Source organism: Saimiri boliviensis, chromosome 1 (genome assembly GCF_048565385.1).
Source record: "Saimiri boliviensis isolate mSaiBol1 chromosome 1, mSaiBol1.pri, whole genome shotgun sequence".
Lineage (NCBI taxonomy): Eukaryota > Metazoa > Chordata > Mammalia > Primates > Cebidae > Saimiri > Saimiri boliviensis.
In genome coordinates, this window is record NC_133449.1 from 122,306,713 (window position 1) to 122,323,463 (window position 16,751).

The window sequence follows — 16,751 nt, forward strand, 5'->3', positions numbered from 1 at the left end:
CAAATTCCTGACCTCAGGTGATCTGCCTGCCTCAGCCTCCCGAAGTGCTGGGATTACAGGCATGAGCCACCATGCCCGGCCACATTATTTATTATTGAGTGCTTGCCAGGTATCAGTCTCTGCACCAGGAGCTAGGGATAATGAGAGAACTGAGGGATAATGAGAGAACTAAGTCCCAGTCCCTGATGTCATGGTGTTTACAGTATATCTAGCCTTGCAGCTCTATGCTGCCTTTAACCAAGGTCCTATAGAAGTGTATATTAAGAAAAATTATTGCTCACTCACTGCCACCAACCTGCGCACCACGTCGTTCTGCTGCTCAGCTGCCCACTTCTCCATGATAGTGATGGAAGAAGAGATCACTGCGCTCATCATTGACAATGGCTCTGGCAGGTGCAAAGCTGGCTTTGCTGGGGACGATGCCCTCCGAGCCATGTTCCCTTCCATCGTTGGGCGCCCCAGGCACCAGGTCATGATGGTGAGCATGGATGGGCCAGAATGACTCCTACGTGGGTGATGAGGCCCAGAGCAAGGGTAGCATCCTGACCCTGAAGTGTTCCATCGAGCAGGGCATGATCATCGACTGTGATAACATGGAGAAGATCTGGCACCACACCTTCTACAATGAGCTGTGTGTGGCTCCGAGGAGCATCAGGTGCTGCTGACTGAAGCCCCCCGAACCCCAAGACCAGCAGAGAAAAGATGACTTGTATCATGTTTGAGACCTTCAACACCCCGGCCATGTGTGTGGCCATCCACACCGCGCTGTCCCTCTAGTCTTCTGAGCGTACCAGTGGTGTTGTCACGGACTCTGGAGACAGGGTCGCCCACACTGTGCCCATCTTCCCTGACCAACTACCTCATGAAGATCTTCACCGAGTGTGGCTACAGCTTCACCCCCACAGCTGAGTGGGAGATTGTGGGTGACATCAAGGAGAAGCTGTGCTATATTACCCTGGACTTTGCGCAGGAGGTGGCCACCACCGCATCCTCTTTGTCCCCAGAGAAGAGCTATGAGCCACCCGACAGCAGGTCATCACCATCAGCAACAAGTGGGGCGGGTGTCCAGAGGCAATGTTCCAGCCTTCCTCCCTGGGCATCAAACTGTGCAGCACCCACAAAACCACCTTCAGCTCTATAGTGAAGTGTGATGTGAATTTACAAATACATACCTGTAGGCCAAGACGGTGCTGTCCTGCGGCACCAGTGTGTACCCAGATATCACGGACAGGATGTAGATCACTGCCCCGGTGCCCAGCATCATGAAGATCAGGATCATCACACCCCCTGAGCACAAGTACACGGTGTGGATTGGTGGCTCCATCCTGGCCTCATTGTCCACCTTCCAGCAGATGCGGATTAGCAGGCAGGAGTACAAGGAGTCGAGCCCCTCCACTGTCCACTGCAAATGCTTCTAAATGGACTGCGAGTAGATGTCTAGCATTTGCTGCATGGGTTAATTCAGAAGAATAAATTTCCCCCTGGCAAATGCATGTACCCCATGCCAGCCTCATGAAACTTGAATAAACCTTCAAAAAGAAATTCATCCTTGAAGCTTGTATCTGATATCAGCACTGGACTGTAGAACTTATTGATGATTTTGACCTTATATGCAAGTTAACTCTTCCCCTGGTACTTGTTTAATACCCTGTATATATCTTTGATTTCAACCCCTAGTACATGTGCTTGGTTACTTCATGGCTGAGGTAAGAAGGTACTTGTGGAAGACAAGTCCATGGCTTAGTGGGTCTGCGTGGCCAGCAGTCTCTGATCTATGCAGAGAGTTAACGTGTCAGGGCTGAGTGTGCTGGGATTTCTCTAGAGGCTGCAAGGGCTCCTGAACCAGTCTGTGCTGCTGATCTGTCGGGGTTGGCAAGTCGAAGCCCTGGGACCCAGGTTCCTTTCTTAGCTGATGTTTTCCTGCCAGAGCACTATGGCTGTTACTAGCCTTGAGTTGGAGGCGGTTTGCATTTACACCAGTAAATGTATTCATCCTTTTAATTTATGTAAGGTTTTTTGTATGCAACTCTCAATTCCTTCAGAGATGACAACAAAGTTTGGTTTCCTACTGTTATGTGAGAACATTAGGCCCCAACAACACATCAGTAAGTAAGGAAAAGTGAAAGAGCTGCTGAAAAAAAAAAAAAAAAGAAAGAGAAAAAGAAAGAAAAGTTATCTAAAACTTGGAAATAAGGAAAAAGGATAGCTGGACATTCTTTTCCTTTTTTTTTTTTTTTGAGATGGAGTTTCACTCTTGTTACCCAGGCTGGAGTGCAATGGCGCGATCTCGGCTCACTGCAACCTCTGCCTCCTGGGTTCAGATAATTCTCCTGCCTCAGCTTCCTGAGTAGCTGGGATTACAGGCACGCACCACCATGCTCAGCTAATTTTTTGTATTTTTAGTAGAGATGGGGTTTCACCATGTTGACCAGGATGGTCTCGATCTCTTGACCTCGTGATCCACCCGCCTCCACCTCCCAAAGTGCTGGGATTACAGGCTTGAGCCACCGCGCCCGGCCCCCCGCCCCCACCTTTTTTTTTTTAGACGGAGTCTCATCCTGCTGCCCAGACTGGAGTGCAGTGGTGTGATCTTGGCTTACTGCCATCTCCATCTCCTGGGCTCTAGCTATCCTCCCACATCAGCCTCCTAAGTAGCTAGGACTATAGGTACCCACCACCATGCCTGGCTAATTTTTGTATCTTTTTTCCTAGAGATGGGGTTTCATGTGTTGCCTTGGCTGGTCTCTTACCTCCTGATTTCAAGTGAGCTGCATGCCTCAGCCTCCCAAAGTGCTGAGATTACAGGCATGAGCAACTGCGCCCAGCCTGCATATGTTTTCAATATCATATTGTCTAACAGACCCATGAATTGATTATTTCTCTAAGGCAGTATCGTGAGGCAGAATTTTTCAAAGAAAGGAAAATATTCTCTGCCTCCCTTGACCAGTAGGGTAACTCCTAGCCCAACGTGGCTATTTTGCTGTTGTTGTATTATTTTTCTATTTTCATTTTCTTGTAAAAATGGGGTTTCTCACTCGGTTGCCCAAGCTGGTCTTAAACTTTTGCCCTCATGAAATCCTCCTGACCTGACCTCTGAAAGTGCTGGGATTATAGGTGTGAGCCACTGCGCTTGGCCCACAATTGGCGATTGATCTCTTGAAATAAGGTTACTGCGAGGAACTAATCTTCAATTTTAGTTAATTAAAAACTTTTTTTTTGTTGTTACCTGCTCAATTTTCCAACAAGCCAGATGTCCATAGAACTGAAGCTTGAGAAATGTACGTTTATTCTGTGGGATGCCCTTACTGCCTTTTGACCAACTCCTCTTCCTTGCTCCTCCTGTTATCCTCCCCTGATGTGTAAACACCTAACTTTAGTCAGGGAGGAGGAATGGATTTGAGGTTTATTTCCTGTCTCTCCCACTGATGTCACCTGAAGAAAGCCTTCTTCCCTGCAATACTTGTTGTCTCAGTGATTGGCTTTCTGCACGTCAAGCAACAGGATCTAGGCTGAACCCCTGGTGTTCATTAACATTATGACATTAAAAAGTAAATAAATAAAAATAAAATAAAAAATAAAAATAAATAGCTACACATAACTAGAGATGATGGATTTGTAAAGTGCAACTCTAAAGCAGTACTCTGACCTGGGAACAATTTTGCCTCCCTCTGGGACATTTGAAAATGTCTGGAGACATTTTGGTTGTCACAACTGTGGGGGTGCTACTAGCATCTAATAGGTAGAGGTGGGCACTACTGACAGTGTGGGCTGGATAATTCTTTGTTGTGGAGGCTGCTCCATGCATTGTATGATGTTTAACAGCACCCCTGGCCTCTACCCACCAGATGCCACTAACACTCCCCAGCAGTGACCACCAAACATGTCTTTGGCCATTGCCACATGTCCTCTGGAAAGCAAAGTTACCTTTGGTTGAGAATCATTGCTCTAGAGAAATATATGCTTTTGTGGCTGGGCGCGGTGGCTCAAGCCTGTAATTCCAGCACTTTGGGAGGCCGAGGCGGGTGGATCATGAGGTCGAGAGATCGAGACCATCCTGGTCAACATGGTGAAACTCCGTCTCTACTAAAAATACAAAAAACTAGCTGGGCGTGGTGGGGCGTGCCTGTAATCCCAGCTACCTAGGAGGCTGAGGCAGGAGAATTGCCTGAGCCCAGGAGGCGGAGGTTGCGGTGAGCCAACACTGCGCCATTGCACTCCAGCCTGGGTAACAAGAGCGAAACTCAGTCTCAAAAAAAAAAAAAAAAAAAGAAAAAAAAAAAAAGAGAAATATATGCTTTTGTTTGACTATTTACTTAGGGGCCTAGACTCTGTGAAATTATATGTGAATTTGTATATTAATAAATTGTAAATGACTTTGATTTTGTCCAGCTGAGATGCAAATTATTTCTGTCCAGCAGAAAAAGATAACCCCATGGATAGAATTCCGTTACCTGTAGAATATTAACCAGTTTCATATCTAACCTAGAAATCCCATCTAAATTTTTCCTCACTGACTATATAAATTTCTGTTTCTCTATTGAACCAGTTTTACCATCCTCCTGGTTCCTTCATTAAAGAATACATACATGCTCACCCTTTGTGTATATGAAGGTCAAAGTTTTAACTTGAAAACCATCCTTTGATACTGTTTATTCATAGGGAAAGAAAGGTGGTCACTAGGCACTATGAAGTCAAAAGGCAGGTTACAAAGCAGCATAAATAGCATTATCACACTTTGGAAAAATGCCCAACACAGAGAAAAACTCATGAACCTTTCACATTTGTAAAAATGGAACAGAAAAAACAAAGAAAGTGTATATACCAAAAAGTCTCCTGTGTTTGCCTCTAGACAGAATTAAGGGAGATATATATAATATATATATATATATATATATATATATATATATATATATAATACAATTTATGTATTACATAATATGCATTATATATATGTATTTTTTCTCTGATGCAGTTTTATTCTTGTTGCCTAGGCTGAAGTGCAATGGCATGATCTCAGCTCATTGCAACCTCCACCTTCTGGGTTCAAGCAATTCTCCTGCCTCAGCCTCCTGAGTAGCTGTGATTACAGGAGCCCACCACCACGCCCAGCTGATTTTTTTGTGTTTTCAGTAGAGATGGGTTTTCACCACGTTGGCCAGGCTTGTCTTGAACTCCTGACCTCAGGTGATCCACCCACCTTGATCTCCCAAAGTGCTGGGATTACAGGCATGAGCCACAGTATCCGGGATATTTTTTAAAAAAGTCTTATTATTGCCCTGTTTGTATTTTCTGGGTTTTCTAAAATGAGCAGGTAGCATTTGCATAGTTTTTAACCAGGAAATCTTTTTTAAAAGAAATACAATGTAAATCTTGTCTCCTCCACACAATCCCCAACCTTTTCTATTTCCCACATGTCCACCTATGATCCACCAGTGGCTTTGGCTCTCAGAAGACTCATTTGGTATCTGGACACTAGGTTAGTTGCACTACAAGCGTTTCATGTAGTACAAAGATCTTGCATTTGTAGAACTTTTTCTTTTTTTAAGACACAGGGTAGCCGGGCCCAGTGGCTCATACCTGTAATCCCAGCACTTTGGGAGGCTGAGGCGGATGGATCATGAGGTCAGGAGATCAAGAAGATCCTGGCTAACACAGTGAAACCCCATCTCTACTTAAACAAACAAAAAAAAATTAGCCAGGTGTGGTGGCACGCGCCTGTAGTCCCAGCTATTTGGGAGGCTGAGGCAGGAGAATCACTTGAACCCAGGACGCGGAGGTTGGAGTGAGCCGAGATCGAGCCGTTGCAGTCCAGCCTAGGTGACACAGTGAGACTCCGTGTCAAAAAAAAAAAAAAAAAAGAAACACAGGCTATCACTCTTTCATCCAGGCTGGAGTACAGTGCTGTGATTATAGCTTATTGCAGCCTTGATCTCCTGAGATCAAGTAATCCCCTTGCTATATAGGCCCACACCACCATGCTAGGGCAATTTTTTTTTTTTTTTTTTTTTTTTTTTTTTTTTTGAGACGGAGTTTCACTCTTGTACCCAGGCTGGAGTGCAATGGTGCAATTGCACGTGCCACCATGCCCAGCTAATTTTCTGTATTTTTAGTAGAGACGGGGTTTCATCATGTTGACCAGGATGGTCTCGATCTCTTGACCTCGTGATCCACCCGCCTCGGCCTCCCAAAGTGCTGGGATTACAGGCTTGAGCCACCGCGCCCGGCCGGGCAATTTTTTTTTTTGAGACAGGGTCTCATTCTGTTGACTAGGTTGGACTGCAGTGGTGCAAACATGGCTCACTGCAGCCTCAACTTCCTAAGTTCAAGTGATCCTCCTGCTTCAGCCTCCCATGTAGCTAGGACCACACACAGGTGTGCACCATCATGCTTGGCTAAGGTTTTGATTTTTTTTGTAGAGACAAGGCATCACTTTATTGCCCAGGCTGGTCTTGAACTCCAGGCCTGAAGCAATCCAAATCGATACATAATAATTGTACATATTTATGGGGTAGTTGTGATACTTTGATACATAAAATACATACAATGTAATAATCAAATCGGGGTAATTAGCATATCCATCACCTCAAACATTCACAATTTCTTTGTGTTGGGAACATTTAAAATCTTCTCTTCTAGATTTTCTTTATATTTGTTTTGTTTTAAATTTTCTTTTTTATATTGACAAGCAATAATTATGTATATTCATTGGGTGCACAGTGACGTTTCAATATATATAATGTGTAGTGCTCAGATCATGATAATTAGCATGTTCATCTCAAATATTATTTCATTGTGTTGGGAACGTTCAATATTCTCCTTCTAGCTATTGAAATATACATTGTTGTTAATTACAGTTACCCTACTGTGATACTGGACACTAGAACTTATTCTGACTGTGTGTTTGCACTCATTAACCAAGCGCTCTCTACCATTTCCTTCCAGCCCCTGATAACCATCATTCTACTCTCTATTTCCATGAGAGCAACTTTTTTAGCTTCCATATGTGAATGAGAACATGTGATATTGTCTTTCTGTGCCTGGCTTATCTCACTTAAAATAATGACCTCCAATTCCATCCATGTTGCTGTGATAGGATTTTTATCTCTTTTGTGGCTGAATAGTATTCCCTTGTGTATATATATCACATTTTCTTTATCCACTCATTGATTGACGAATACTTTGGTTGATTCTATAACTTGGCTATTGTGAATAGTGCTGCAATAAATATGGCGGGGGGGGGAGCAGGTATATCTTTGATATACTGATTTCCTTTCCTTTGGATAAATACCCAGTGGTGGAATTGCTGGATTGTAGAGTAGTTCTATTTTCAGTTTTCTGAGGAAACTTCATGCTGTTTTCTATAATGGCTGTACTAATTTTCATTTCCACTAACAGTGTGTAAGAGTTCCATTTTCACGCCGGGCGCAGTGGCTCAAGTGTGTAATCCCAGCACTTTGGGAGGCCGAGGCGGGTGGATCACGAGGTCAGGAGATCGAGACCATCCTGGTCAATATGGTGAAACCCTGTCTCTACTAAAGATACAAAAAAAATTAGCTGGGCATGGTGGCGCGTGCCTGTAATCCCAGCTACTCAGGAGGCTGAGGCAGGAGAATTGCCTGGACCCAGGAGGTGGAGGTTGCAGTGAGCTGAGATCGCACCATTGCACTCCAGCCTGAGTAACAGGAGCGAAACTCAAAAAAAAAAAAAAAAAAAAAAAGAAAGAAAAAAGAGTTCCATTTTCTCCACATTCTTGCCAGCATTTGTTATTTTTTAAATCTTTTTGATAATAGCCATTCTACCTGGAGTGACATGACAGCTCATTGTGGTTTTGATTTACATTTCCCTGATGATTAGCCATGTTAAGCATTTTTTCATATACCTGTTGGCTATCTGTGTGTCTTCTTTTGAGGTGTGCCTATTTATGTGTTCTTTGCCTGCTTACTTTTTTTTTTTTTTGGAGACAGAGTCTCACTCTGGTGCCCAGGCTGGAGTGCAGTGGCACGACCTCGCTGCAACCTCTGTCTCCCAGGTTCAAGTGACTGATTCTCCTGCCTCAGCCTCCAGAGTAGCTGGGACTACAGGCGCACACCACCATGCCCAGCTAATTTTGTTGTAGTTTTCATAGAGATGGGGTTTCACTAAAAAAGTGGGCCTTTGCCCACTTTTTAGTGGGATTATTTGTTTTTATGCTGTTGAGTTGCTTGAGTTTCGGTTTATTCGGGATATTAGTCCCTTGTTGGACGAATGATTTGCAAATCATTTCTCACATGCTACAGGTTGTCTCTTCACTCTGTTGACTGTTTCCTTTTCTTCTTAGTTTAATATAGTCTCTTTTGTTTGTTTTTGTTTTTGTTGCCTGTGCTTTTGAAGTCTTAGGCATAAAATCTTTGCCTAGATCAATGTCTTGAAGCATTTTCCCTATGCTTTCCTCTAGTAGTTTTATAGTTTCAGGTCTTACATTTAAGCCTTTAATTCATTTTTAGTTGATTGTTGTGCATATGGATATCCAGATTTCCCAGCACCATTTTTTGAGAGTATCCTTTCATCAATGTATGTTCTTGTCTCCTTTGTCAAAAATCAGTTGGGCCAGGTGCAGTGGTTCATGCCTCTAATCCCAGCACTTTGGGAGGCTGAGGCGGGCGGATCACTTGAGAGGTTGGGAGTTTGAGAGCAGCCTGACCAACATGGAGAAACCCCATCTCTACTAAAAATACAAAATTAGTTGGGCGTAGTGGAGCATGCCTGTAATCCCAGCTACTCAGGGAGGCTGAAGGAGGAGAATCGCTTAAACCTAGCAGGTGGAGGCTGCGGTGAGCCAAGATCAAGCCATTGTACTCCAGCTTGGGCAACAGGAGTGAAACTCTGTCTCAAAAAAAAAAAAAAAAAAAAAAATATGGTCCAAGGTATTATGAAAAAAAATCAGTTGGCCACTTGTGGCAGATTTCACGCAGAAAAAAAGTCAGTTGGCTATATATATGTGGATTTATTTCTGAATTCTCTATTCTGTTCAATTAGTATATGTGTCTATTTTTATACCAATATCATGCTGTTTTGGTTATTATGGCCTCATAGAATCTTTCGAAGTCAGGTAGATGCCTCCACATTTTGTTCTTTGTGTATTGCTTTGGCTGTTTGCATTCTCATCTGGCTTTAACTACGTCAAGGCAAGCCTTGATTCCTCTAAAGGGTACTCTATTTTTGTACTTGTTTTATTTATTTTAACTGATCAATGGGCTAATATCCCTTCAGTTTTTAAATAAGTAACTATTAACATTAGAGATTATGTATTTTTGTTTTTGCATTGTCTTCCATGCTACATCAAAATCAGGATTTATCAAATTTTCAAGTAACAATGGAGGTAAGACATTTTATTTTTATTTTTATTTATTTATTTATTTTGTTTGTTTTTTGTTTTGAGATGGAGTTTCACTCTTGTTGCCTAGGCTGGAGTGCAATGGTGTGATCTCAGCTCACAGCAACCTCCACCTCAGGTTCAAGTAATTCTCTGGCTAATTTTTATATTTTTGGTAGAGTTGGGGTGTTTCCATGTTGCCCAGGCTGGTCTCAAACTCCTGGGCTCAAGTGATCCTCCCACTTCAGCCTCTTAAAGTGCTGGGATTATAGGCATGAACCACCACATCCATCCTGGAAATAAGGAATTCTAAAAATTATAAAAGTAACGAGGCCGGGCGCGGTGGCTCACACCTGTAATCCCAGCACTTTTGGAGGCCGAGGCGGGTGGATCACGAGGTCAGGAGATCGAGACCATCCTGATCAACATGGTGAAACCCTGTCTCTACTAAAAAATACAAAAAACTAGCTGGGCATGGTGGCGCGTGCCTGTAATCCCAGCTACTCGGGAGGCTGAGGCAGGAGAATTGCCTGAACCCAGGAGGTGGAGGTTGTGGTGAGCCGAGATTTCGCCATTGCACTCCAGCCTGGGTAACAAGGGTGAAACTTCATCTCAAAAAAATAAATAAATAAATAAATAAAGTAACTAATGGAATAACTGGGCATGGTGAAACTTCATCTCTACTAAAAATACAAAAAAAAAAAAAAAAATTAGATGGGTGTGATGGTGAGTGCCTGTAATTCTAGCTACTCAGGAGGCTGAGGTAGGAGAATTGCTTGATCCCGGGAGGCAGAGGTTGCAGTGATTCAAAATCATGCCACTGCACTCCAGAGTGAGACTCTGTCTCAAAAACAAAAAGTAACAGATGGCTTGTTTTATGTATCTCAAATAAATAAGTAGAAAGATTACAATTGATTATTTAGGGAATCTGTATCAAATGTGATAAAACATGCAAAGTTAGGTCAACTCTAAAGAATCATGTCTGTTGATGCCACATTATACTTGCAGAAGGAATAGATAACCTCTCTATAAAACATTCAGACTTACAAGTTCATTTCACTTATTTAACCAATGGCAAAAGGGACAAAACATAAACCAACTGCTGATATAGATTTTCTTTTCTTTCTTCCTTCCTTTTTTTTTTTTTTTTTTTGAGATGGAATTTCACTCTTGTTGCCCAGGCTGGAGTGCGGTGAGATCTCAGCTCACCGCAACCTCTACCTCCCAGGTTCAGGTGATTCTCCTGCCTCAGCCTCCCAAGTAGCTGGGATTACAGGCATGCGCCACAACGCCCAGCTAATTTTGTATTTTTAGTAAAGATGGGGTTTCTCCATGTTGGTCAAGCTGGTCTCAAACTCCCGACCTCAGGTGATCCACCCACCTCGACCTCCCGAAGTACTGGGATTACAGGCGTGAGCCACCATGCCAGGCTGATACAACCTTTCAATTATTTATCTCAAGTATTTACTTTTTTTTCAAATAGAGAACTAATATTTAAAAAGAGTTTTGGCCATGCAGTGGCTCACGCCTGCAATCCCAGCACTCTGGGAGGCCAAGGTGGAAGGGTCATTCGAAGCCAAGAGTTTGAGACCAGCCTGGGTAATATGGCAAGACCCTGTCTCTATGCAAAAAAAAAGAAAAAAGAAAAAAGAAAAAAAGAAAAAAAAAAGGACAGTGTGGTAGTGCGCACTTGTAGTCCTAGGTACTCAGGAGGCTAAAGCAGGAGGATCACTTGAACCCAGGATTTCTTTTTTTTCTCTCTCTCTCTCTTATTGTTATTATACTTAAGTTCTGGGGTACATGTGCAGAGCGTGCAGGTTTGTTTCATAGGTATACACGTGTCATGGTGGTTTGCTGCATCCATGACCCCATCATCTACGTTAGGTATTTCTCCTAATGCTATCCCTCCCCTATCCCCCACCCCTTCCTATCCCTCCCCTAGCACCCCAACCCCCAACAGGCCCCGGTGTGTGATGTTCCCCTCCCTGTGTCCATGTGTTGAACCCAGGATTTTAAGGCTGCAGAGAGCTATGATTGTGCCACTGCACTTCAACCTGGGCAACAGAGATTCCATCTCTAAAAAAGTAAAATAAACATAAAAATACAAAAGTAATTTTTTTTTTTTTTTGAGAAAGCCAATAGTGAGTGAGCATTGCTTGAGCCAGATCAGTTTTGTGTTGCAGAATATCTACATCTTTACCCTTGAAATCTATTGCCTGCTTTGTTGGCTGTTTAGCCAACATGAACACTGTCAAAAAAGCAAAACAAACAACAACAAAAACACCCAGGCTGCAACAACAACAAGCCACATATACTTGGTAGAATTTTTGTTTTTTTTGAGGCAGAGTCTCGCTCTGTCGCCCAGGCTGGGGGTGCAGTGGTACAATCTCAGCTCACTGCAACCTTTGTCTCCTGGGCTCAAGAGATTGTCCAGCCTCAAACTGTCCAGTAGCTGGAACTACAGGTGCATGCCGCCGTACCTGGCTAATGACATCCATGTTTAACGTTACCTGACCAATCTCTAGGGAATATGGAATCAAAGTCATGGAAAGGCACAGAGTCCGTATTTTGTTTGGGGATAAAGGGGGTAATCTTTGTTTCATCTACAATCCAGTCCTAACTGGACTGAAGATAAAGGGATAATCTTTGTTCCAACATAAGATAATGTTGGAACATTGAGTTTCATCTAAAAGCTAGTACTAACTATACCAAAATAAAGTCTCAAGCAACTCCTCAGTGGTTCTTCCCCTTTAAGAATTACATAGTATACAGTGATTAGACACAGAAGAAAATAAAAACAATTGAAAATACATGAAGAAATAGAAACATGAAATTTTCATTAGAGATGGGGTTTCACCATGTTGCCCAGGCTGATCTTGAACTCCCGACCTCAAGTGATCCGCCCATTTTGGCCTCTCAAAGTGCTGGGATTACAGGCCCAGCCAATTACTTTGTTTAAACTAAGTCATAGGTAGGTGCACTCCACTGAACTCCAGCCTGGATGACAGAACAAGACACTGTCTCAAAACCCCAGCCCCCAAAAAACTAATTCATACTAACTTACCAAGAAAATAATAAACAAACCAGTATTTTAAACAATGATCACTAACTGTCATTTATTTTGCTAGTGTTTCTCTCTCAACAATATGCAAAAATGCCACTACAGGACTATCCACCTGTCTCCATTTCTTGGAGTCTTGGGATCGGAAAAAGGCTGGTCCATTAATCTTCACTGCAGATGTTTCTGCAAATGGCAAGTGCCTGTGGCTGCCAGTGACATTGGGTAATCGAGATTAGTCTGGCAGGCTCTGGATCCAGGACCTGAATTCTTTGCACACCAGGGAAACCCTGGCTCACTTGCCCTTGTATTCTTCCAATTTGCGCTTTCTCTGCAAGGGCTTCCATTGGACAGTGAAGAAAATCTGCTAACATTCGAGTGAGTTGCTCCCTCTCATCTATACTTCTGCTGCCATTCTGCCGATTTAATCTGCTGGCAACATCCACGTATCCATCATTTTAGAAAGCCTTTCTCCAGGTTCTTTATCTGTGTGTTTCTCTAGTAGGGATACTTCTTGGAGTACAGCAGGCAAACGAGTGATCCTCTGGTGAACTGCTGCATCACTCAAGGCTGCATTTTCTAGATTTTGTAATGTTTTAACAAGATTTAGAGTCTGTGTTGGTGGCTCACCGCTCACTTGCAGATATCAGAGAGGAACAGTTTTTATTTTCATTCATCTTTATCTGTTTATAAATTTACTTGCTAGGCTTCTAATCGCCTCACAGAGCTTGTTTAAGTTGCTCTAATACATTATTTCATTGTTTCTTGTTTGTTTGCTTGTTTGAGTTTTTTTTGAGATGGTCCTGTTCTGTTGCCCAGGCTGGAGTGCAGTGGCATGATCCTGGCTCAATGAAGCCTCAACCTCCTGGGGCCAAACGATCCTCCTACCTCAGCCTCCCAAGTAGCTGGGACTACAGGAGCATACCACCATACCCCAGCTGAATTTTTTTTTTTTTTTTTTGAGACAGAGTCTAGCTATGTTGCCTAGGCTGGTCTCAAACTTCTGAGCTCAAGTGATGATCTTACCGCTTTAGCCTCCCAAAATGCTGAGATTGCAGGCATGAACCTCGCCTCTGCATACATCATTTGCATAAACAGACCTTTCTTTCCAAATAGACAACGCTCTTCCTAAGTGCTTCTTACAACTCTCATCAGTTTTACTTAAAACATGCTTAAAAGCTTCCGTGCAAATTTTTTGCAAGCTCCAGCCCCCTCCTCTTGCTTTGTATTTAGCAGAGACAAGGTTTCACCATATTGCTCAGCGTGATCTCACTGGCAAGGTGAGAAAAGTAAGCCTCGTTTGGCTTTGCTCTCTGCAGTTCCAGCTACCACGCGGTGACTACGGGCCCTGGGTGCTTGCTGTGGTGAAATAGTGCCACAGGGGCCAGGTCTGCATGCTTTGCTGTGAGTTGCACAACGCCTACAGCTCCTTTTCCAGTGCTGCCTCAGAGAAGGGACATCCGTCCCACCCCACACTCACGCTGTCCCACTAGGGTAACGGGAGGAGAGTTTCCCTCCCTCCCCACTCCCCCCTCCCTTCTCCCTCGCTTCCTCCTTTCCTCTCTTCCTCTCTTCCTCCCTTCCCTTCTTCCCTTCTTCCCTTCCTTCTTGTAGTTTCACTCTTGTCGCCCAGGCTGGAGTGCAGTGGCAATCTCGTCTCACTGCAACCTCCGCCTCCCAGATTCGAGCGATTCTCTTGCCTCAGCCTCTCAAGTAGGGGACTACAGGCATGCACCACTACGCCCGGCTAATTTTTGCATTTTTAATAGAGACACGGTTTCACCATATTGGCCAGGCTGGTCTCCAACTTTTGACCTCAGGCGATCCACCCGCGGCCTCCCAGAGTGCTGGGGTTACTGGCATGAGCCACCGCGCCTACCAGAGGAGTTTCGTTGCTCTCTGAAGCCTCGCCCCCTTGCCGCACCCTCGTACGCCCTACCACCACTCTGCTTGGTAGGATTTAATCTTAATACTCATTACCCTAAATCTCATCTAACTCATTCAGACTTTGGAAAGTGACATACCTTAAATGGCTGTGATCACAACAGGCATTAACTTCTTTTGCTCCAGTGTGCTAAGAAAACATTTGAAGGATATCCTTTTTCTGTTTGTTTGTTTTGTTTTGTTTTGTTTTGTTTTGTTTTTTGAGATGGAGTTTCGCTCTTGTTACCCAGGCTGGAGTGCAATGGCGCGATCTCGGCTCACCGCAACCTCCGCCTCCTGGGTTCAGGCAATTCTCCTGTTTTGTTTTTGAGACAAGGTCTCATTGCCGCCCAGGCTGGAGAGCAGTGGCACCCTCATACTCATGGCAGCCTCAAACTCCTGCGCCCAAGCAATCCTCCCATCTTAGCCTCTTGAGTAGCTGGGACTACAGGTGCACACCACCATGCCTAGCTAATGTTTTTAAAATTCTTTTGTAGAGATGAGGTCTCTCTGTGTTGCCCAGGGTGGTCTTGAACTCCTGGCCTCCCGCCTCAGCTTCCCAAAGGGCTAAGATTACAGGCATGAGCCACTGCAACTGGCCAAGGACATTCCGTTTACCTAAAAGTCAACAAAACGGCTGGGCATGGTGGCTTGCACCTGCAATTCTAGCACTTTAGGAGACTGAAGTAGGTGGATTCTTAAGCTTAGGAGTTCAAGACCAGCCTGGGCAACATAGTGAGATCCTGTCTCTATTGAAACAAAATTAAAAAAAATTAAATATGAAAGAGGTCAACAAAACCAGTTGTTTAATATCTTTGTCAGTGCAGAATTGTCAGTCTTTCTTGTTTGAGCCATTTTAGTGGGTTTACGGCTACCAGAGCCTTAAACACTGATGGTAGGAACATGATTCACTGCAGTTGCTTGACAAAATAGTTTGGCGATTTTTTTTTAAGTAAATCTTCTTTTTTTCTGAGACTGAATCTCACTCTGTAGCCCAACCTGAAGAGTAGTGGCGTGATCTTGGCTCACCGCAACCTCTGGCTCCGGGGCTCAAGTGATTCTCTTGCCTCAGCCTCCAGAGTAGCTGGGATTAGAGGCACCCGCCACCATGCCCAGCTAATTTTTGTATTTTTAGTAGAGATGGGGTTTCACCATGTTGGCCAGGCTGGTCTGGAACTCCTAGCTTAAGGTGAGCTCCTGCCTTGGTATCCCAAAGTGCTGAGATTACAGGCATGAGCCACCACGCCCAGCCAGTTTGGCTATTTTTAATAAAGCTGCATACATAGGCAGCTCATGACCAGCAATTCCACTCCAAGGTATTCCCAAGGAAAGTGAATGAATCTATTCAGACTTGTACATGATTATTCATAGAACCTTTATGAATCATAGTCCCAACTTGAAAACAACCCAAATGCCCATCAACTCGTAAATGGATAAACAAAGGAACAAATTGCCAACATGTGTGTTAACATAGACAAGATCTCAAAAGCATGTTGACCAAAAAAAAAAAAAAAAAAAAAAAAAAAAAAAAAAAAAATCAAAAGCATGTTGAACAAAAGCAGCCGGGGGCAGGATTATTGCACTGCATGATTACACTACAGTGTCATTTGCGTGAAACTCTCGAAAAGACAAATCTACAGTGATAGAAGCAGGACAGTAGTTTCCTGGAGCCAGGAACTGGGGATGGGACCTGGCAAAGGAAACTTTTGAGAGGATAACAATATTCTGCTTCTTACTCTTGGTTACACAGGTGCCACATTTACTAAAATTCACACTGTACAGCTTAAATGGATGTATTTTATTATATGTAAATTAAACCTAATAAAGTTGATTTTTTTCTTTTTGTTTTCACTATCTCCAGTAATGGCTATAAGCAATAAAGTTGAATTTTTAAAGCCCACAGAACCTGTCTCTGTTTTGATCAGTTCCCCAGATTCATTTTTTGTTTTTGTTTTTTATTTTTTGTTTGATTTTTTCTTTTTTTGAGTTTCACTCTCATCACCCAGGCTTGAGTGCAAAGGCGTGATCACAGCTCACCGTAACCTCTGCCTCCCAGGTTCAAGCAATTCTCTTGCCTCAGACTCTAAGTAGCTGAGATTGCAGGTACCCGCCACCATGCCCTGCTAATTTTCGTTATTTTCAGCAGAGACAGCGTTTTACCATGTTGGCCAGGCTGGTCTCAAACTCCTGACCTCAGGTGATCTGCCCACCTTACCCTTCCAAAGTGCTGGGATTATAGGCATAAGCCACTGTGCCTGGCCCCCAGATTCATTGTTAACTTTAATGGGCTGCACTCCCTGTTTGGAGAGTGAGCTTCCTGCTATCACTATTTATTTATTTTTATTTTTTGAGAGGTTTCACTCTGTTGTCCACAGCTTACCGCACCTTCCTGGAGTCAAGCAATCCTCCTGCCTCAGC

The 16,751-nt window shown here is 43.5% G+C and overlaps 2 pseudogenes; one reads left to right on the forward strand and one right to left on the reverse strand.

The window, feature by feature from the left end:
* On the forward strand, nucleotides 1–1,523 carry LOC101031518 (actin, cytoplasmic 2-like; annotated as a pseudogene).
* Nucleotides 1,524–11,333: 9,810 nt separating this feature from the next.
* On the reverse strand, nucleotides 11,334–13,156 carry LOC141584519 (regulation of nuclear pre-mRNA domain-containing protein 1A pseudogene; annotated as a pseudogene).
* Nucleotides 13,157–16,751: the final 3,595 nt, after the last annotated feature.